General features: G+C 26.3%; 1 protein-coding gene and 1 long non-coding RNA gene across 5 annotated transcripts in view; one reads left to right on the plus strand and one right to left on the minus strand.

Moving 5' to 3' along the window:
• Positions 1 to 11303: 11303 nt before the first annotated feature.
• On the minus strand, positions 11304 to 17005 carry LOC135926540 (uncharacterized). Its single transcript, XR_010571910.1, has 4 exons — positions 16902 to 17005; positions 16517 to 16544; positions 16360 to 16448; positions 11304 to 12118 (listed from the first exon to the last, which is right to left on the minus strand). It is a non-coding gene; the product is annotated as an uncharacterized LOC135926540 (long non-coding RNA).
• Positions 17006 to 18316: 1311 nt separating this feature from the next.
• LOC135926086 (tropomyosin Mac r 1.0101-like) overlaps positions 18317 to 22694 on the plus strand; it is a 33335-nt gene continuing 28957 nt past the window's right edge. For 2 of the 4 annotated variants that reach the window (XM_065461763.1, XM_065461762.1), the window contains exon 1: positions 18317 to 18466. The gene's annotated coding sequence lies outside the window, so the exon portion shown is untranslated. The remainder of the gene's footprint in view (positions 18467 to 22694) is intronic. The other 2 variants (XM_065461761.1, XM_065461760.1) reach the window with 2 other exon arrangements.

Consider the following 22694-nt stretch of genomic DNA (forward strand, 5'->3'; position numbering starts at 1 on the left):
CTACAATTATTAAACGTTTTCATCTCATTTGCATAATAAAAGTAATAATTTTAATAAAACATTATTTTTGTTTGAATATTATCACAATTTGAATACTAGATTTTTTTTGTAACTGAATATTAAAACACCCTTCCACTTAAGTTAGACCCATCTTTCTGCGAATGACCAACTTTCTTTCGATTTCGACTTTACCAATCTTGTATTTCCACCAAATCTATTCTTCTTAATCTTTAATGTCTTCTAATTTCAAACTACGGTTGTCCATTATCTAGTATTCTTAGTTTCTAACGACCGTTTGTATCAGATTGCAGCTTGAAATTCTTGAATTCTATTTTCTGTTGCCTGTCCACCCCTGGTAAACGATTAGCTCTATATCTCTGTAGGCGACTGTTGAACTAAATTAATACATGCTTTCAACGATTCACAAAGGCTAGTTATCAATTATTTATTAGTACTATTATTTCTTTACAATTTTTGTCTCTTCTAAAGCCCGTTTTAAATCCTCTTTATAACTTATTCTAGTTTTTGCTTGTTTCTAAGCGTTCTTTTGTAACTAATAACTCTTTATCGCGATAATTGACTATAACGGGTAATTGATTACGATTGCTTGTAAACGATTATCGATGAATTCTAGTCTCTTTTTCAATTATAGTTCGTCTTCAATTCTTTATAAATTATCCTAGTCTTTGCTTGTTTCTAACGGTTTCTGGTAACTAATAATTAGCACATTATCTGGTAAACGATTGACGATAATTTGTCTGCGATAAGATTGTTACTACGAATTCTTGTTCCAATGATCGTCAACTTCCATATCTTAGACTAAAGTTTCAGTAAACAATTGGCAATATTGGTAAGCAATTAACTATTGCAGCATGAACGTCTCGAACATTTGTTCTATTTAGACTCTTGTTTCTAACGTTCTCTTGTAATTGATTAGTTCTTTTCATCTACTTCTTGTAACCGTATAGAGATCTTTTTGACTTCCGGGTCTTCTGCGACAGTCTGCACCTGCCGATATATCGACTTTGTCTTAAGGTCTCTTTATTCTCACTTCATCCTTATCTTAAGGTTGCAGGTAATCGCATCTAATCTACTTCTACCTAAAATAATCTATTTAACTCTTTATAACTTCTGAAATATTTTATCACTTTTTCTTACATTTATTCTCAAATTTATAATACACAGTCTAATATACTAATAAAATATATAATATGCCCATTCGTCTTAAGGTAATCGCCTCTAATCTAATTCTTCCTTACATAATCTATTCAATTGCCTAACTTCTCTCTTAATTCCTGAAATATTTACCCACTTTTTCTCTAAATGAAATCTTAAAATTATAACACATAATAAAAATATTCTAACTAATTTATATAATTATATCAAATTCTACCACCCTTTACCCTCAATGAACCCCACCCCCTCTCTTCATTGAATGCAGGTAGTTGTCCTTTAGCTATCAATCCACATCCTTGTCAACCTGAATCTAAAAAAAATCTTAGTTCTAAATTTTTACCCAAAAATTTTTGTCTTCTTGTGGTATTACGCATTTATTTCGTTTACTTAATAATTCCTTGTACACGCCTGTTCTTTTAAGCAAAATAAAATATCTATTTCTTTCTTTCTCCTTTATGGTTAACACCCATTGTTCGAAAACAACTAATTTATTTTTTTTACTCTCGTTGTTGAAAAACAACTTAATTAAGTTTATCATCACTGTCTCAAAATTATGATTCTCATAAATCTCGCAGACAAATCAATTATGTTTATCATATCCAAAATTATGATTCTCATAACTCTCTCAGACTTGTTAAAAAACAAATCAATTATGTCTTTCATTAATTTTCAGCATACCAATTAATGATTCTCATAACATTCTCATACTTGTTAAAAAACAAATCATTTATGTCTGTCTATCATCAACACTTAAAATCATGATTCTCACAATTGTCACTTGTTCTCAACTGTTTATCATCAATTTTAAAACACATAAATTTATGATTCTCATAACTCTAGCACAACTTGTTAAAATAACCTATCAATTACATTTCTAGCGCACTTTTTATTTCACAATTATATATATCACTATTTTACACTCAATTCTTCTTTTTTAAACTTCTTAAATTCTCCTACTTTTTTCCATTTTACACTCTTGTAACTAGTCTTATTTCAATTAAATAGCAAAAGATCTTTTTCTCTTCTGAAGTATTTCGTATCCATATCATCATTATTCAAAAAAAAATTATTTCTTCATTCTACACGATTTTTTCTTATATCTAAAACTCCATTAAAACAATTTAAAGACTTTATAATTCTTTAGTATTTACCTATTTTCCTCTTGTTTTTCTTTTTACTATTATTAGAATAATGTTGACTAATTGACCTCAAATCTTATTAATGATTCAAAATAAAAATCCGATCTCTACTTGAGTCCGATTGCGGGATAGATTTTCTAATGATGAAAGCCGTTTCTACTTATGAAGATTTTTGATTAATTAACAACCTAATATTTTACTAAATATTATCAACTATGCGTATCTTATTCACATATCAGATCCTTGAGGCTGTTTTATCTCGTAGCCCTTAAAATAAAAGTTTAAACGCAATCTTTAATAAGAATTTAATTACAACATCAACTATTTTCTAACAATAAATGTATATTCGTTATAGTCAATCTTATTTACCGAATTTTTTAAATAATCATATCTTTTAAGCAAACTATTTGTTTAATTTTAATCTTCGCATATTTTCAATTATAAAATATTTTTACAAATAAATTTATTTAATCTCCACAATTTAAGTTCCTTTTTCTTTGTCATAGTTATCTCTAATGATCAATTATTTAATAACTTATAATAATTTAAAGTCTAAAATATTTTTTAGTTTCTATTATTTTCAGTTAAATTCAATTGGTTTCTAGTTTACCAGTAACTTCTAAATATAAAATTTATAAATTATCACCTATAAATAACTATAACACAAACTTCTTTAACAATTTTGTATCATAATCTTATCAATATTTACAAAAAATAGTTCGAAATTTAAATGAGCTACCGTAAAATTTTTTCTTTTTCAACCTACATCTTTAAAAATAACTCCAAATCTCTCTTATCCAAATTTAATTTTAAAAGATAAATTTTCTTCTTTTGTTTTTCCCAATATTTTAAATTTTAATTATAATTCTCGAAATGTTTTTATTAAAAACTATTTTTCTTACTTCTTTATTTTTTCGAATTTTTGCCTTAGAATGCAGTTTGACAACATTTCTTGTTCCCATGTAACCATTGTCTGGCATTAGAATGAATTGTTGAAGTAGCCCGGAACGCATCCACACTCCAGCACCACTGTGATAAGTTGAGTATTAGTGCCTAGAAATAAAATAGAAATAAAATTAAATCATAATATAAATTCTAATTTTTATTAAACTCTATTAATTATAAATTAACATAAAAGGAAAAAGTAACAAAAAATAAAAAGAAAAATAAAATAGAAAAAGATTAAAAAATAAGAAATTTATAAACGAAAAATAAAAAGTGAATAACTTCAATTGTTAAACTTTTAAAGTATGAAAAATCTACAATTATCACGCTTCATCTCATTTGCATAGTCTAAGACTTAAATAATACAGTAATAATTTAATAAAACATAATTTTTGTTTGTATATTAGCACAATTTGAATCATGATCTGCATCGGCCCTAATTTTTCAAGCCCAGCCCGAAATTTTTTTTATAAAGTTTAGCCCGGCCCAGCCCGAAATTAATTTTGCCGGTCCGACCTGAATTTATTTAAATATACAAATTAATTTTTATAATTACTCAAAATAAACGATATATGTTATTTGGCGTCTAATTCCTATAAATAAATATTTTTATTTTACATAAAAAATTCAACATAAAATTATAAAATTTAGATATATTTTTTAAAAAATTTAAGCCCCCCCCCCCTATCCGGTCAGAATTTTCTTAAAAAATATTAGGCCCGGGCCTTCTTTTGCAGATCTCTAATTTGAATACTATATTTTTTTTGTAACTGAATATTACCACACATAGTATAATATTCTTCATCTCTTTAACCTTTTAATTTAATATATCTTTATGAATTTAATAATCGCTAATGTGGTATTTAAGAAATATAAGATTTTATAAAAATCAGATATAATTTTATTTTTAACAATGAGATCAAAAAGATAATTTAACTTTAACAATAATATGTTTATATATTGATCGAAACTACATTTACGATAATCAATCAATTACCATAAATTGTATCCTTAAATAAAATACTATTTAAAGTTAATAATACATTTCACACAATACAAAAAACATACATCAATTTATTTTTACAATACTGTCGTATTTACTTGCCATGTCCCCCCCCCCATCAGCGGGAGACCCCCGCAATTTTTTAGTTTACACGCAGACATCTCTCTCGCAAAACTACCGAATTGGAAATCTCCCGCAAAAATCTACCGCAATTTTTTAATTTCTCCAGCAATTTTTTTAAAAGTATTTTAACGTTTTTAATATATATATAATAATTTTGAGAGACATTAATTGATTATTTTTATATTTTTAAAATAAATTTTAAATATTGTTTAGTTTGTAAATTTCTTTCTATCTTGTTTTATTTTTATCCAATAATAAATCAACATCATTTCATTCATATAAGTCAGTACAAGGTAATACATCAACATCGATTGCAATAAAAAAATATTCTCAAAAATAATAAATAATACAGATGCAACAACATTTGCGGAAATCGTATACATCTATCATGTAGTTCAACATTCACAGAGCTATATCATCTCAATGTGGGTCGAATCCTTTTCTCATGATATTTAACGACTCCAATATAAGTGCAAACCTTACTTGTGGCAGAACAAAAATGAGCAAGGCTATCACAAGTGTTTTAGTACCTGAATCCTAGAGGTCAATTCTATACTGTTTGAAAGATGGGCATCCATATGCAATTCTAACAGATGCATCTAATAAGGAAAATATTAAAACATTTCCCTCGATCCTTCGCTATTTCAACAAGAATAAGAACATTTCAATAAAACTTAAAATTTATTTTTTCCTCGGATAGTGAAAAATTCAACGATGTAGCTAGCCACATAATGGTAAATATAGCTGATTCAGGGTTATCAATGATTTGCATGTCAACTTTCTGCGCTGATAATGCCTCTGTAAACTTTGGGAAAAAATCAAGTTGCCGAATTGAGGCAGCACAATAATGAATTAATACCAATTGGCTGTATATGGCTGTATATGCCATATACTACATAATTCTTGCAAGAAGGCAATGAATGTACTATCTGTGGATGCCGAAATAATTGTGATGAAATGTTTTAAAGAATTTAGTTCATCAACTAAAAGAGTTAATGAATTAAAAGAGTGGTGAAATGGTCTGACTTGTAATGGTGTGAGTTGTTGCGATATATACCTATCAGGTGGTTGGCATTAATACCTGCCATCGATAGAATTTTAAAATTTTACAAACCCTTATAAAAATATTTTTTAAATAAAGATTTTAAAAGCTGTCCTAAAATTTTGAAAATTTTTTTCGAGTATGAAATGGAAGAAGCATATTTGGGATTCGTTTCACATGTAGGAAATCTACTTCATGCAGTTAATATTCAGTTGCAATCAGAATATTCTTTATTAAAAAAAATAAACAAAATCATGCTACAGCTCTGTTTATCTCTACAGTTAATAATTGATAATAAATTTTATGGCGCTATTGCTAAAAATATTATATTAAAATGTTCAATACTCTAATTAATACATTTTTAAATGAAGCAGATATTTTTATTATGACAATTTTAGTATATTTACAATCAAAATTTGATTTTAATAACTCTATTTACAAATGTATAAATATTATGACCTTGAAACAGAAATCATCAATTGATGGTTTTTATAATTTAATAAATATATTATAAATACCGAAAGACATTGATGTCTTGTTTGAGGAGATTATAATTCCTATTTTTTATGATTCGCCAAAATACTTAAAGTTAGATGGTCTAAAAGCAGAGGAGAAATGGATATAAATTTTTCGTAATAACGATAAATCTCCATACTTGGAAAAAAATATGCGAGTATGTCTTCTCCTTACCTCATTCTAATGCCTCATCCGAGCACATTTTTAGCCTGATGAGGACTGCCTGGAAAAAGGAGAGAAATAGGATTTCTTTAACAACATTAGAGGCCGAGCTAATGGTTAAACAAATATATAATATGCCATGCCAGGAATTTTATAAATATCTCAATAACGACGGTAAACATTTAGTTCTATTATTTAAATCTCAAATAAAATATAATTAAGTTTAATGGCGCCATAATATTTATTGTCACTTTTTAACTGTAAAGATGAACACATCTGCAGCATAATTTTGTGAATCTGAGATTCTCTTATTGCAACTACACATTAACATCATATACGAGATTTCCTCTATGTGAAATCATTCCTAAATATACCTCTGCCATTCATTATTGAAAAAAATTTTCAAAATGTCAGGACAGCTTTTATAATCTTTATCTAAGAAATATTTTTTTAAAGGTTTATAAAATTTTAAAATTCTATCGATGGCAGATATTAGGAACATATCGCAACCAACATTGTGCTGACTCAATTCTGTAAATACACTCTGCTTTTACCAAATTCACTGAGGCATTATCAAATAGAAAGCTGACATGCAATTTATAATCTCGAATCTGTTATATTTACCATTTTATGGTTAGCTATGTCTTTGGATTTTTTACTATTTGAGGGGAAAAAATTTAATAGTTTTATTGAAACGACCTTAATTTTGTTGAAATAGTGGAGGATCAAGGGAAATAAATATTTAGCTTATGCATCTGTTAGAATTGCATATGTATGCCCATCTTTCAAATAGTCAAGAATTGACTTCCTGGATTTAGGTCCTAAAACATTAATGATAGCCTTGCTCATTTTTGTTCTACCAGTATAGTTTTCATTTATATTAGAGTCGTTAAATATTATGAGGAAAAGATTCTAAAGTATCTCTGCGAATGTTGTACTACAATATAACTGATTACAATTGCCGCAACTGTAGTTGCATCTGTATTATTTCTTATTTTTGGAGTACCTTATTATGTATTTAGTGATACGTGATAATTAAGCGCCTATCCCTATAATGTTATACACACACACCGTAGATTTCCAATTGCGGTCGTTTTGCGGGGCATTCGCTAAAAATATATTTTTAATTGTAAAATTTAGTGTTGTTAATTAGTCGAGTTCTTTCGACTACGACTAATAGCCATAGTCATGGAAATCGACTAAAAACTTTAGCGACTAAATTAGTCTATCGACTAAAACGACTAATATAGTCGACTAAAGCGACTAAATTACTCGACTAAAGCGACTAAATTAGTCGACTAAAACGACTAAATTAGTCGACTAAAACGACTAATATAGTCGAGACTAATATAGTCGACTAAAAAGACTAATATAGACGACTAAAAAGACTAATATAGTCGACTAAAAAGACTAATATAGTTGACTAAAACAACTAATTTAGTCGACTAAGTTGATCTATTTAGTCAGCGTATAAGTAAAAATATATATTGTAAACAAATTAAGTTAAAATTTATGTGAAGATTTACCATAGAAAAGTGACAATTGTCATAATCGTTAATGATCATTTTTAACTTATTTCTTCATTGTTTATTATATTTTCTATCAAATTTACCTTTCTTATATTAAAGTTTCGAAAATGACTTGTGAAATCTTTATTTAGTGTATATTTTATTTACATAATAAAAGATCAAAAAATATTTATTTTTCTATTTGTATTGCACATAATATAACAAAAAATATCTCTATATTATATAATAATCTAGTGTAATAATTTATTAAATTCCTTGTTCAAAGGAATAGATCGGATTCCCTTTTCGATATATCGTATCGTATGTGAATAGAAGGCTGTGAAATTGAAATTAATGAAATTAAGTAATAGGCTAGTAATTGTCTCAATTATATGAATTCTGTTATTGGGTTTGGGATATATAGAACGATACTGATTTTTCAAAACGCCAAAAAAATTCTCAAGGGGTTTAATTGAGGGGAATAGGGTGGAAGATATACTATATTTTGATAGTTTTCTGTTATTATATGAGCTCGGTAAATGGGCGCATTATCCATTATTATTAGCGAATTCAACGGTAAAATGTATGATAATTTATCCAAGTAAGTTTTGAATTTTATAGTGAAATGCCCCGTCTATAATCATGTATTTTTTGAAACCATTAATTCACTTGGTGCATTAAACCGATACGTTTTTCCCCTTTGAAGGAGGGAGTTTGACGGATAGCCTCTTACCCAGAGGTACCCATCCATAGTGGGAAATGACGTGGGAATTGAAGCCTGTTTCATCTAAATAGAATATATTTTGAAATGACACGTTCATCATATTTAGGCAGTATTCTTTACCAATATTTATAACAACTGGGGAATTCCGTCTATCGGGTTCTTTTCCAACCCCTTTCCTGCTCCATCCCATTGATTTAAGGTATATAGATATTCCCGAATCACTCATTTTGAGATGAGGTGGTAAATTTTCCACTATATTTTATTTATCGTTAATCCATTATTATGTTCTAGTAGCTGTATAATTTTAGATTTTAATTCTGAATCATCCTTTTTATTTTTTCCTCTTTGATGGATTATGCAATCGGCCAAGGGGGCACGGTAGTATTCGGGGAATGGTACATCTTCACTGAAATTTTATTTTAACATCTTTACAATATATAATTTTTACCTATATACTTTAAAAAAATTTAAAAAAGTTATAAAATAACGATTATGACAATTGTCACTTTTCTATGGTACATCTTCACTGAAATTTTATTTTAACATCTTTACAATATATATTTTTACCTATTTACAATGTATATTTTTACCTATTTACTTTAAAAAATTCAAAAAAGTTAAAAAATAATGATTATGACAATTGTCACTTTTCTATGGTACATCTTCACTGAAATTTATTTTAACATCTTTACAATATATATTTTTTCCTATTTACTTTAAAAAAAGTTAAAAAATAACGATTATGAAAATTGTCACTTTTCTATGGTACATCTTCACTGAAATTTTATTTTAACATCTTTACAATATATATTTTTACCTATTTACTTTAAAAAAATTCAAAAAAGTTAAAAAAATAACGATTATGACAATTGTCACTTTTCTATGGTACATTTTCTGAAATTTTATTTTAACATCTTTACAATATATATTTTTACCTTTTTACTTTAAAAAAATTCAAAAAAGTTAAAAAATAACGATTATGACAATTGTCACTTTTCTATGATACATCTTCACTGAAATTTTATTTTAACATCTTTACAATATATATTTTTACCTATTTACTTTAAAAAAATTCAGTTAAAAAATAACTATTATGATAATTGTCACTATTTTTACCTATTTACTTTAAAAAAATTCAAAAATGTTAAAAAATAACGATTATACAATTGTCACTTTTCTATGGTACATCTTCACTGAAATTTTATTTTAACATCTTTACAATATATATTTTTACCTATTATAAAGTTAAAAAATAACGATTATGGCAATTGTCACTTTTCTATGGTAAATCTTCACTGAAATTTTATTTCAACATCTTTACAATATATATTTTTACCTATTTACTGAAATTTTATTTTAACATCTTTACAATATATATTTTTACCTTTTTACTTCAAAAAAATTCAAAAAAGTTAAAAAATAACGATTATGACAATTGTCACTTTTCTATGGTACATCTTCACTGAAATTTTATTTTAACACATTTACAATATATATTTTTACCTATTTACTCTTCAAAAATAATGATGTTTAATTTATGATATAAAAATAAAAATAAGAAAAAAGAATATAGTTAAAATTTTATCATAGAGTATCGCCATCAGAGGTGATACTTTTAAATGATATATGAAAAATTAAATTTCCATAATTATATATGGACAATTAATATTACATGGAAAGTTGTGTATTTAATTTATTTTAATTACTTTTCCTCAAAAAGATTACTTTTCTTGAATTATTTTTAAAGTCGAAATATAAAATATAACATTTTTGGATGATAATCAGATATGGTTAATCTAAACCTTCATGAATCAACAAAAGTACATAACATTTTAACTACTACAATTACTTTATAATGTAAATTTTTCTTGATTTTTAAAATTTAAATGTTAAACCAAAACCTTTTTGATGATATTTTGCTATGGCTGATCTAAACCTTCATGATTAATCAACATAAGTACATCACATTAAAATTTTTATAATAGCTTTAAAAATATAAATAAAGCTTAGTTTTTTTTCGCTAGGTAGAAGCAAATATATATTTACAAAATAATCTATATTTAGATCCATCAGAAAATGAGGTTTAATTTATATTTTAATTCACTTTCACAATAATTCGTCCTCTGGCACAGCTTTATCTTCATATCATTCTAACTTCATCCCTATTATTATATAAAAAACTATATAATTATATCAAATAATAGAACAGAAGATATATTTATATTTATAAAATCAAAATTTTTTTCCCACCTTTCCAATATTTTAGTTTATATTTTCTTTAGATTATTTGCTAATCTAATGCAATTATTTTCTTTATTTTTAGGATGGTCATTCCTTAACATCCTTATGATTCTGCAAGTATTGAGGTATATTTCATAATTAGTCAAAGAGTAAGATGACGCATAAATCAGCATATAAACGAACTAAAGATCATGATAAAAAGAAATACTCTCATCTCGACAAAATAGATATTCGTTATTATATATGCATATAAACATATAAACTAAAAAAAACTACATGTTTCTTTGTCCAATGGTTGGGGCCACAACCATGGGAAACGATAGGGAAGGGGGAGGGATCGATTGGGTTCGATGGTTCAGGATTGTAGGAGAGTGGGACCGGGGGACCAGATTTTGCGGGCATTTTGGTCATCGTACAAAGCACTAATCGTGCGTAATCGTTGTTTAGTATGTAGTAAAGAACATATTTTAACTCACGAAGTCCATATAGGAAAATTAGACTTTATTCAATTAAAAATTTTCGTCCAAGCTTAAATCCAAAAGAATAAAAAAATTCATTCCAATTATGTGCAATCAAATTTGACAAAAAAATGCATAATATGATCCCGATTACATTTTTTACACCTCTTATACACTTAAAAATTCGTTGACAACAACTTTTGTTCTTGTACTCAAAAAAAATAACGAATGAAGTATTTTTATGATTTTATAAATATTGACCATCCTTAAAACTGGCTAGGACCATCTTCAAGTAATAAAATATAATAACAAGGCTTTATAATTTACAATATCGTGTAAAAAAAGGAAAGAAATATGATCGACAAAGGGGATAAAATATGACAAACAATGTGGAGAGGCTTTGAAAGAAGTGCTATTAAAAAAGATTTTTACGTGAAGGAAATATCATAACAAAGTATTGTAAAGTTGTATAAAAAAGAATATATAAAACAAAACAATGGATTTAGATTAAACACAACACTTTGGATGAAACAATTTTTTTATAATGTTATCTCTTATATTTTAGATCTCCCACTGGTGTATCAAATCAATATCGACCAGATATCCCACCGGAGTATTCATCACACCGAATTATCAAATCGACAGATATCCCAATCTTGATCTCCCACTGGAGTATCAATCCCGATGGATCTCCACCGGAGTATCGTTATCAAGTCCATTGTATTGGTAGACATTGAGCTTGAGCGGCCCCTGAGGTCACCATCATCCCATCATCCTAGCGCTGGCCAAGAAATCGTTATCATTTGACCCACGAATTCAGCTGGCCGTCTTTTTTGGTTTATTGGACAAGTATCGTAGAACCCGGCTGTCCAAGCCTGTCAGTGACCTAGGTGGCATTTCTCGGCTCAGAAATTTATCATATCATGTGTCTAAAGCCATCCGTTATCGAAGAAAAACCGAAATTTTTTAGTTCCTTTCCAGGATTGAACCTGGGACCTTCGGTTTACAAGCATGCATCACACACCACTGGACCATACTTTGGCCTCGATAGCGATACACCGGTGATCGATACAAATGAAATCTATCAGAAATACAAATATAAATTAGATAAAAATTGATAGCATGAGTAATAATAAAGTGGAGATAGATAGTGAAGGAGCTTACCACCAGAAAAGGTGAAAGCTAAAAGGAAAAAAAAACTCTTATATTTTAGATTACATCTTTTCTAGATCCTCCGCTAATATGTAATGTTAGAACCTCATTTAATATTGAACTGCGTCTGATATTAAATCCTACCAAGTTTAGTTGATTATTTTATTTAAGTTTTTATTTCTTTAATTTTCTATCCTACCTTTTTTTGAAGTTTGGCAATTGGTCTCCTCGAAGGAAAAACTATATATGGTTCACTATTTTTATTATTAAAATCGGATCGAAAGAACAATGCATACATAGTTTGATATTTTTATTATTCAAATAAAATTAAATATCTATTAAGGATCCTCCCTTTTTAAAGCTTACCAATTGGTATAACCCCCCACAATATTCCCCACTATTTTATTTTGCACAAATCAAGAAAGGACGATACATGATATGCTATATTTATTATTTAAATAATATTCTTTATCTATTCTTAAGGATCCTACCTTATACAGTGAAGAGGGGGATATTTTTCACCAGATGTTAAAACAAAATAAAAGGATACTATTATATTTTTATTTTAATCATACTTAAACATTAATCTATGTTAAAAAAATTTTAAACAACTTTTTTTAAAAAAAAAACTTTTTAAAAAAAACATATTTTTTTCACATATCATTTACGTAATTTAATATTTTTGTATATTTAATTTAATATTAATTAATTTTTCAATCTTATAATGTTTAATATAGACCACATTCTTTATAATACATCTCCTTTACTCTCAAGTACTTCTGTAAATTATTCTTTGCCAATCTCAGATGGGAATGATATGGAAAATTATCAATCACAGTCTAATATTTCTGCAAATAATAATTCTTTAGCAACTATTAATGAAAATATAAATCATTCTCAAATATCATCCATTCCTAAACCCAAAAGAACATACAATTGTTGGAACAAAGATAAAATTGAAATGGTAATGAAAATATTAGCAATGCCAGAGGAAGAACAGATGAAGGTTAAGGACATTGCTAAATTTGTTAATATGTCGAAGGCATCAATACATAAAATAAAGCGGGATACATTTCCAGAAATTATTGGTGAGCCCCTAAAGGAATTCTCGCTTAAACAAAGGGGGAGAAAAATTAAAGACACAGCAAATATTGAAAGGCAAATTATGGATTTGCTAATCGACAATAATACCTTCACGGTGAAGGATATAATTGAGAATTTGCCCTCTGGTTCTCCAAAAAATATTGGAACTATAAGGAAATATATTATAAAAACATCCGATGGTCCAAAAAAAGAGCTGGGAATGAACCAGATCGCAGGAATACACCAGGAGCTATCAATATTTGACAGGTGTATTGCCGCAAATTGCTGAACATCTCCAGAGAAAGACTCTATTTTCTCGACGAAACAGGCATCAATTTTCATGTTGTACCTGTCTATGCTTGGGCACCACTCAACGTTAGACCATCAATAAAGGTGCCACCCTCAAAAGGGAAAAATGTAAGTGTACTTTGCACTATAGGAATTTGTGGAGTTATACATTATAAAATCATCGAAGGATCATATAATGGTATGTTATTCCGAAATTCATTAATGGATATTATTAGTATATTACCACCAGATGCCATATTAGTTATGGACAATGCGTCAATACATAAAAGTCATCTAATTGATGACTATAAAGAGAGAATTGAATATCTTCCCCCATACTCACCACAATTAAACCCAATTGAAAATTTTTTCGGGGTTTTCAAAAACAAGTACAGGTCATTAATTCCCAGACCAAGTACAAGGGAACATATAATAAATAATATTAATCAAATAATGAATCAATTTATTCCATATGATTTTACAAATTTCTATAATCATATGCAACATTATTTGGGAGCTGGGCTATCGTGGACTACCTCTTGACTAAAGTAATCTAATTATATAATAAATTACGATTAACATTTTTTAATATTTATAGGTACTACTTAAGCAAGCAATTTATGACTATGAACTATCATTAAATATTTCATATTTTATTAATTAATATTCATGTATTAGTGTAATTACGAATATATTTCTTATTATATATAATTATATGTATTACATATACGAATTGAATAAAATATTAAATTAAAGTTATGTCTCAAATATGATAAAATAAAGTGAGAGAAAAAAACTATTTTAAGAAATAAAAGATTCTGACTAAGATCTTACAACTTAAATGAATAATTTATCATTATATTTAAAATTATTCTACATAAAATATCGTTAACTAAGTAAAAGAAAATATGTGATGACAAAACTTTTTATATTTTTTTATAAAAATTTTTTTTTATGTAAGTGTGACATTTAAAAAAGTTGTTTAATATTTTTTTAACATAGATTAATGTTTAAGTATGATTAAAATAAAAATATAATAGTATCATTTTATTTTGTTTTAACATCTGGTAAAAAATATCCCCTCTTTCACTGTAAAAGCTTGCCAAATCATTTCCCCGAACAATATTCGTCTTTATTCGCATTTACTTATTATTTTGCATATTGTTAGCAAATATTTGTTTTTATATCTCATTGTTCCTGCTCAATAAAATTAGCTATTGAAAATAAACTCATTTATATTATGGCGATAAATAAATTAATAATATTTTTTAAATTTACCTCCTCAGCCCCATATCTATATTATATTTTTGTTATATTTTTTTTTATGCAATTAAAATAATATTTTAAAAACACATTAATTACTAGAAATAAAATTAATATTAAAATTAACATATCAAATATAAAATAAAATAAAACAATATTATATAAAAACGGAGGTGGGACTACAAGTTCCCAAAAAACATGAGTAATTATATTTTAAAATAGTGATTTGTAGGTTTTGTTTTAAAAAATAGAATTCTTTTGGTTCTCTAGTAATTATGTGTTTTAAAATATTATTTTAATTGCATAAAAAAAATATATAATGATTTGTGATTCATCACCACTTGTTATACACCACTATTTGTGATTAATGATTATTTCTGATTCCGTGCTATTATCCAGGTTACACTCCCTCCGGAATTAAGAATTATTTGTCAATGTCACCATTACCCAGCTGAAAAGTCGAAAACGTATCCCAATAATAAAATTCGCATTCATGATGTCTCATTTATTGACATTATGTTGATTTTGGGGATTTTTAGGGTCATCCTCAGCCTCGTTATGATCCTCGGTCCTCGATAAAATGTCCTAACGCTGTAAAAGTTTAAGGCATGAGAATCGAACGATACTAATGTCGGCGATTATAGGTAGAAATGAGTAGTTATTAGGTAGCGTTAACAAATATTTGGCGAGTTTTTTTAACTCAGCCTCCGTGAAGCTTCATGAAACAGGTTGGGAATGAACCAATTAATATTTAATACTTTGCAAGTTTTAAATGATACTTAAAGAGACAAAATGCGATATATATGCCCAACCAATTCAATCAGTCAAATTATTAGCCTAGATGCATAAATTAAAATAGTTGGTTTTGAGAATTGGAGAACAAGAACAATTGTAATCATTTGGAATTAAATAGTTAAGAAATCGATTGCTAAAACAATTTAAATGGAATATCAATATAACCATTATTAATTATAGCTTTTAATATATTTTGGAAAATAACTCTCCTAATAATAAATGTAACATAAACGTAATAGATAAAAATGAATTCACTTTTACAACTTAAAAGCAACTTGAAATACCAAGAGAATTTATCAAGTAAAACGGCACTACAATTATTTTTTTTCTTTTTTGACTCCACATCAAAACATGAATCCTGAAATTGGCCAATTCTCTAAAAAAAAATTTTAGACAATTTTTAATAGAATGGTATCAGGTCGTCCAGAGAGATTGCACTAATCTTACATTTTTTTTACCTTTTAATTATTATAATATTTAAATCAAAGACTTTTTAATAATTATTTTTGTTTTAAATTGATATTAAAATGTATATTTTTAGGAATTTTTTTGGATCTGCCTCTTTCAGAAATATAAACATTATTTGTAGTTCCCCAGTTCATATTTTAATCCATTAAACCACGCCTAAATACCGTGCCTTTTTATTTTTTTTACAGAACAATGACAATATAATATGAATACATTTCATTATTAATTAACGATTCTTAAAGTTTTGAAATAAATAAAAAATATTTGAAATACTTTGATGAAATTTGAGATATTATTTGATAGAAAAATAACTATTCAAGAATAATTTATATTTAGAATCGGGCTCTCATCATTCTTTGATTCTATTTTTACAGGTAAAAATTAACCAAAATTTACATTTCTATTAAAATTTTATAAGTACATACATTACCAATCTCTTCAATGTGAGGTGAGGGTACCTTTTAAAAAATGAATTAAAAAAAATTCAATTGATATTTTTTATATTGAATTTCTTTTATATGAATTTATTGGATGTTTTATGAAATAAAATAATTAAAAAAATATTTTTTAAAAATCAATCGAAATATAACTATAAATATATTAGTTAAAATTTTAGGTATATATAAATCTAATCTATGTTAATAGGGTTGATGTTAGACCGTAAAGCAATCTATAAAAAATATTGCCTCGCTGACCCCCTTTATCTCCAATCTATTTTTAAATGAAAACCTAAAAAAGGGAGGGGAAAAAATTGGTATAATGTGTCAATTTATTAGGCAATTCTTTAATTTTATTCTTGGTAAAAAATATCTTACTTATATATAATCGAAATTTCTTAGAAATATGTAGATACAAGGAGATATTCGCAAAGTGAAACATTTGTGCAAATAATTACAATAGGAATTTAGATTTATTAATATTACGTTTTCATTATCAAAGATTAGTCAATTTTATGTTTACGTTCGATTTTATTTATTAGTATTTACTATTTTGTTTGCGTGGTTTTAAAATAAATAATAAATATTAAAATATATTAGATAATATAAGAGAAGCCTTTGATATTACCTTTGCCATATTAGGTCATCAGCTCTATATTTATATTTATTATTATTATTATTATTTATTGATTAAAATTGATAGTAATATTTTATTGATTGAATATAAATTTTGTGTAAAGTTTTAAACTTTAATAGTAATAATATTGCTATTTTAAATATACTTATGTTGAAAATCACTAGATTTGAATTAACTATAAACTATCCTAATGAAAGTAAGCAGTAATATTTTGTGAAAAATATAAAGGTAAAACAAGATTTTTGTTAGAAAGAAGTAGATGAAAAAAGTTAAATTTCGGTTCTTCATTATCAAGGTCTAACACATGTTAAAGGAAATAAATTTATAAAAAAATGCAAAAATTAGAAGAAAATGTGGTGATAAAAATTGCTCTTAGCCTCGTTGATGAATTCAAATAGCTAAAAAATTAACTTGAGTTCAGATGAAATGGGTGAAGTGATAAAATAAAATGGCACGTATATTTTACAAATGTTATTGGATTCGAAAATTCTAGTAGAAAAAATCATTATTCAATGTATTCAGAGACTTGCAGGCCTGGTCTAATTCTTTTTAAACATATCCGGGCCGAGCCTATAAATTTTTTTTAAAAAATACCCGGATTAATTAGCTGGCTTATGAAATTGCCAATATTATTTGGTACTTTTATATAAAATCGACTCATGATTTTAAAATTATTATGCTGGATTCTAACATAATTTATTTCTACTTGGAATTGCTTGAAAAGCGTAAAAAGATATTATTATTAATGTTAAAATTGCAAAAGGTAAATTATAGAAGTGAATTTTTTTAAAGGTCTGATGAAAGCTAACGAAATTTAAAAATTAATGAAAACAGCTGTTTTCTTTATTTTTTATAAACAAAAATTTAAGAAATAACAGAAAAAAAATAATTAAATAAAATAAATAATTGGTATAAGAATTTAAAAAATCATAGATGAGATATGAAATTAGGATGAGAGTGTTATTTAAAAAAAATAACATTTGTTAGATCAAGAAAAGAGAATCTGTTTTTTATTTTTTTACTGAAAGCAAGAAAATGAAAAATATCGTTTGGATTTTTTAGTTTTTAGTAAACTTTATCAAAATATTAATTTCATATTTTTTTTAGTATTATAAACATTTGACGTTAATAATACAATAATATCGATATCAAAATCAATCAATAACTAAAAAAATATATTAAAAAAATTACAAAGAAAAAACAAGATAAAATTACATTTGGCCTTTAAAAATTTTTTTCATAATAAAGATATTATTTAATTCGGCATACAAAAATATTATTCCAAGGGATAATTTTATTTTAACAGGTAAATTAGAAATATCTTGTTTTTTTAAATATTTTATTAATTTTTTTTTGAATTTTCTTCGATTATATTTTACTAAACAGGTATGTCGTTATCCACCAATTATATAAAATCACTTTGGACCGATTTTTAAAAACGGCTAGCTCAATATTTTAACCAGAAAAATATTGCCTAAGCCTAGAAATTTCGTTGTCGAACCCTTGTGTATGAATTTTTGGATAAAATACTGCTGGTTTTTTTTAAAAATCGGCTCAAATGTTATGACTTTTATAGCTGAATTTTTATAATATCTTGTAATGTGAATCCAGTTTTTAATATTTACTTAATTAATCTTTAAAGAATATTGAATTGCATTCATTCTAAAACTAATTAATCATTTCTGAGTTTGAATATAATGTCGGTTTAGCAAATTTAGGTTATTTAGTAAATCTTTAAAACATAAATATTTATACCTCGTTTTTTAAATTTTGAAAGACTTGATAAGATTAGAATATATAGAGTGCCTACTATTAATTTATATTAATAAAATTCACAGGGCAGGCAGATACTTGCTGTATTACGAATCCAACAAAATCGTCTTAAATTATAAAACGCGTTTTGAGTTTTTAAAATTTGCAAAATACCATTTAATTTTTATTACGAAGGTTGTGTTCTTGAATCTTTTATCTAATTTTAAACTTTATTATTATTTCCTGTAAATTTTACACTAAATATAGTAAGATATTAAATTTATGAATGATTATATCATTCTGCTATATTTATATTCTATATTTATATTTTTTGGGTTGATATTGATTACAATCAATTAGTTGAGATCAAATTTTCAACTATATTATACTTTGAAACGATATTTAATTTTTTTTCAATAATAATATGCCTGATAAATCTAGATAATAGGAAAATGATTTTTGACTACTTAATAAAAATGGCTTTTATTTTTTTGGAATATGACAATAACCGGCTTAAAAAATCCCGGAACTAGATTGAAAGACATATGGCGGGGAAATAAATTTTCTTTTAAAATAAATTGGTGTTTTTTATGCTTGATATATGCCTTATTGGTTTTATTTTTGCTCTGCCTTTTTGTCCAGTTTATTGTTTCCTGAAAGTTTTTGATAATGCACTTTTTTCAAAATTACAGAGCTAATATATATTTTTTTCATCATATATCCATAACTCTTTATCTGATAAGAATTGGCTTGACCGAAAGTATTGGCCGGTCAAGCACTCTAAAACAACTTTATTTATATCATTAAATATATCACATAATTATTTTCATGAGTGATAGATTGAAATAACATCGTAAACGGCTGTATATTGTGTATGTAATTTAGGGCCGTAGCCAAGAAATTCTTGCTGGGGGGCAACCGCTTACTTACGGGGGCTAATATATTTTTAAATAAAACATAGTTAGGCTAAGATTTTTATTTTTAAATTTTATCATAAATGAATTAAATGCTAAATTCTGTGATTTTTTTTTCCAATTATTAAAATACTTAATTTTATTTACGTCGATCTTTACTGATTGCTCTCTAAATTAATTGGGTAGTGGAAATTTTTTATTTTAATTAAGTTATCCGCACATGTATGCTAGTAACAAATCTTTTTTTTATTTTGATCGACAATATTTTTTACTTTGAAGATGAGCTCTAAATTATATACATAGTCCTGAATATTCACTTTCTTTGACGAATTCTGGAATATGGAATTGACTAGATGTGACTAGATGTTGATGTTTCTTCGTTTTTCTTTAGAAATATCTTCCTCGAGTCTTCTTTAGGCATAGTATAATTTTAACCTTTTAATTTTATACATCTCTTTTAAATTAATCGATGGTGTTTATAATGTTGTGTTCATTGATATATTATATAAAATAAAATGAGAAAATATATCTATATATAACTTTTACAAAATCGTTTATATATTTAATCTATCACCGTGTAGCCTTAAACCAAAATAACAAAATACAATTTATTTAAAGTTAATACATTACAGTTTTATTTTTCTGAGATATATTCTAGTACCATATGTGCCTAATTGATAAGACTAATTTTTTTTAATTTTTGGGGCCGGAACACTTTGGCGGCCATTTTTGGCGGCAAAGATTTTTTCGAGGGGCCAGGTTTGGGGACTTGGGGGGGGGGGGTGGCTACGTCCCTGATGTAATTATAATACACCTTAACGAATCTACACCTAATCCTAAAAAACGATATTAACATAAATTAATGATATTTAAATTTTTAGTAGTTCAAACTGATCATGAAGTGAATCAAAATATTAACCGACTTATCGTCTTGAGGGACAGTATTTTGTTAGGTACATCTCACAGTTCGATTTTTATTTCATCTCCAATCTAAAATTAAAAGGAAAATGATTTAATATTCTAAAGACGGCCTTTGCAAGTAGTTCAAATCTGATAAAGAAGTGATCTTTAAGTTTATCCCACAATTCAAATTTTATTCCGCCGCTTGTCTAAAATAAAAATAATTTGTCATTTCTCGCAAGCAATTTACTTATAACAGGAAAAATAGTTTTAAAGAGAAAACGCCCTATTAATAATTACTTAAACAATTGGCGAGACCTCGATCCAGGGTTTCCAGATCATTTTTGAATTGTGCTAAAATTCTTATTATATATCTTTATATGAGGGGGGGGGGCTGAAAGCCTTTTGAAATCCTATGGTCCATTTTGCTCTGCCTTCCACCAGCCCTCGGTGACATTCAATTTTGGTTTTATATATATATTATCGTCAATTTTTATTTCCCGGCAATTTGTTATTTTTACAATTTGAAATCATTTTTTAAGCAAATATTTTGAAATTTAAATATCTCATTTTATCGGAAATATTTTCTATCATGTTTGGAATACCTATCTTATGAATTATAGACATTTTTGCTATTAATCTTTGAGTAATTTTTAATTTATATTGAAAATTTAATATAAATTATAAGTCTAAAAGTTCATGGAAAAATTGTCTGAAATGGGTAGGTATTCCAAACATGACATACATTTTTGGTAAAATCAGATTTTTAAATTTTAAAAACTTGCTCAAAAAACGATTTAAAGTTGAAAAAATAACACATTGCCGGAAAAAACACATTGACGTTAACATATAATAACTTATTTTATAATTTGAAATTATGCAAACACGGATAATATATTAATTAAAAATTTGTTTATTCATTCTAACATATTGTATTTGGGATCCCCTGTTTTAAGTTTTTGAACAATCGAAAAGAAAAATATCAGAAATTAATCCCAGATTTAATTTTGAAATATTAATAAAATTTAAAAAGAATTTAAAATAAATGACTCTCAAGTGACAAGAAAATAATTTAAAAATGTGATACTGCATTCTATTGTAAATAAAAATAAAATGTTTATAAATTCTTCAAAATTAACATCTTTTACAGTATATTACTTTTATATAAAAAAATTGCAGATAAATTTAATATATAAATATTTATTTAATTATATTTTAATTGGGATTTAATTTTTTTGATAAATATTTGAGAGAATTATAAAAATTTTGACAGGTTATGCCAGGGGCGGACTGGCGACGTTATGGCCTCGTGGGCATTATTTTTATATTATGGGGGCTTCGCCCCCTCTCTTATTTTATGGGCTTTCGGCCGGGTTCCCTTAAATGGCTATATTTACCTCACGATTTACATTTTTAATAAAAATAGAATAATGACACGATTATCATATTTTTATTTAAAAAAATTGCACATCTAAAATTATTCATTGCATCTAAAAAAATATTCATTGTACATATATAATTTATATTAGATTTACAACGATATTACACTATAAAATAAAATCATATATCACGTGTTAAATATAAAATAATACATATTCAATATATAAAATCAATTAATTACACATAAAATTATTGCATTTATACAATTTTACACAGAGAATAAAATTGCTGCACTTATAAAATCAGGCACCTGTAAATAGATATAAACATGATTTAAATACAAGAATTAAGATAATATATACTTTTTACGTTAATAAATCTCTCATTAACTTTGAACCTTTGCGCAAATAAACAATATCTTCTAGTTCAATCTGCGCGAATAGCTCTCGTTCAACTGTCATCATTAAAAATGCTTCTAATTTTTCTTGGCCTATATTAGCTGGAGATCCCTATTTTTTATAATTTTTAATTTACTAAATGTTCTCTCGCAATTAACCTGCGTAAATGACAAAGTTAAAATGTATTCAT

This window comes from Gordionus sp. m RMFG-2023, chromosome 3 (genome assembly GCF_954871325.1).
Source record: "Gordionus sp. m RMFG-2023 chromosome 3, tfGorSpeb1-WG-v2, whole genome shotgun sequence".
Taxonomy (NCBI): domain Eukaryota; kingdom Metazoa; phylum Nematomorpha; class Gordioida; order Chordodea; family Parachordodidae; genus Gordionus; species Gordionus sp. m RMFG-2023.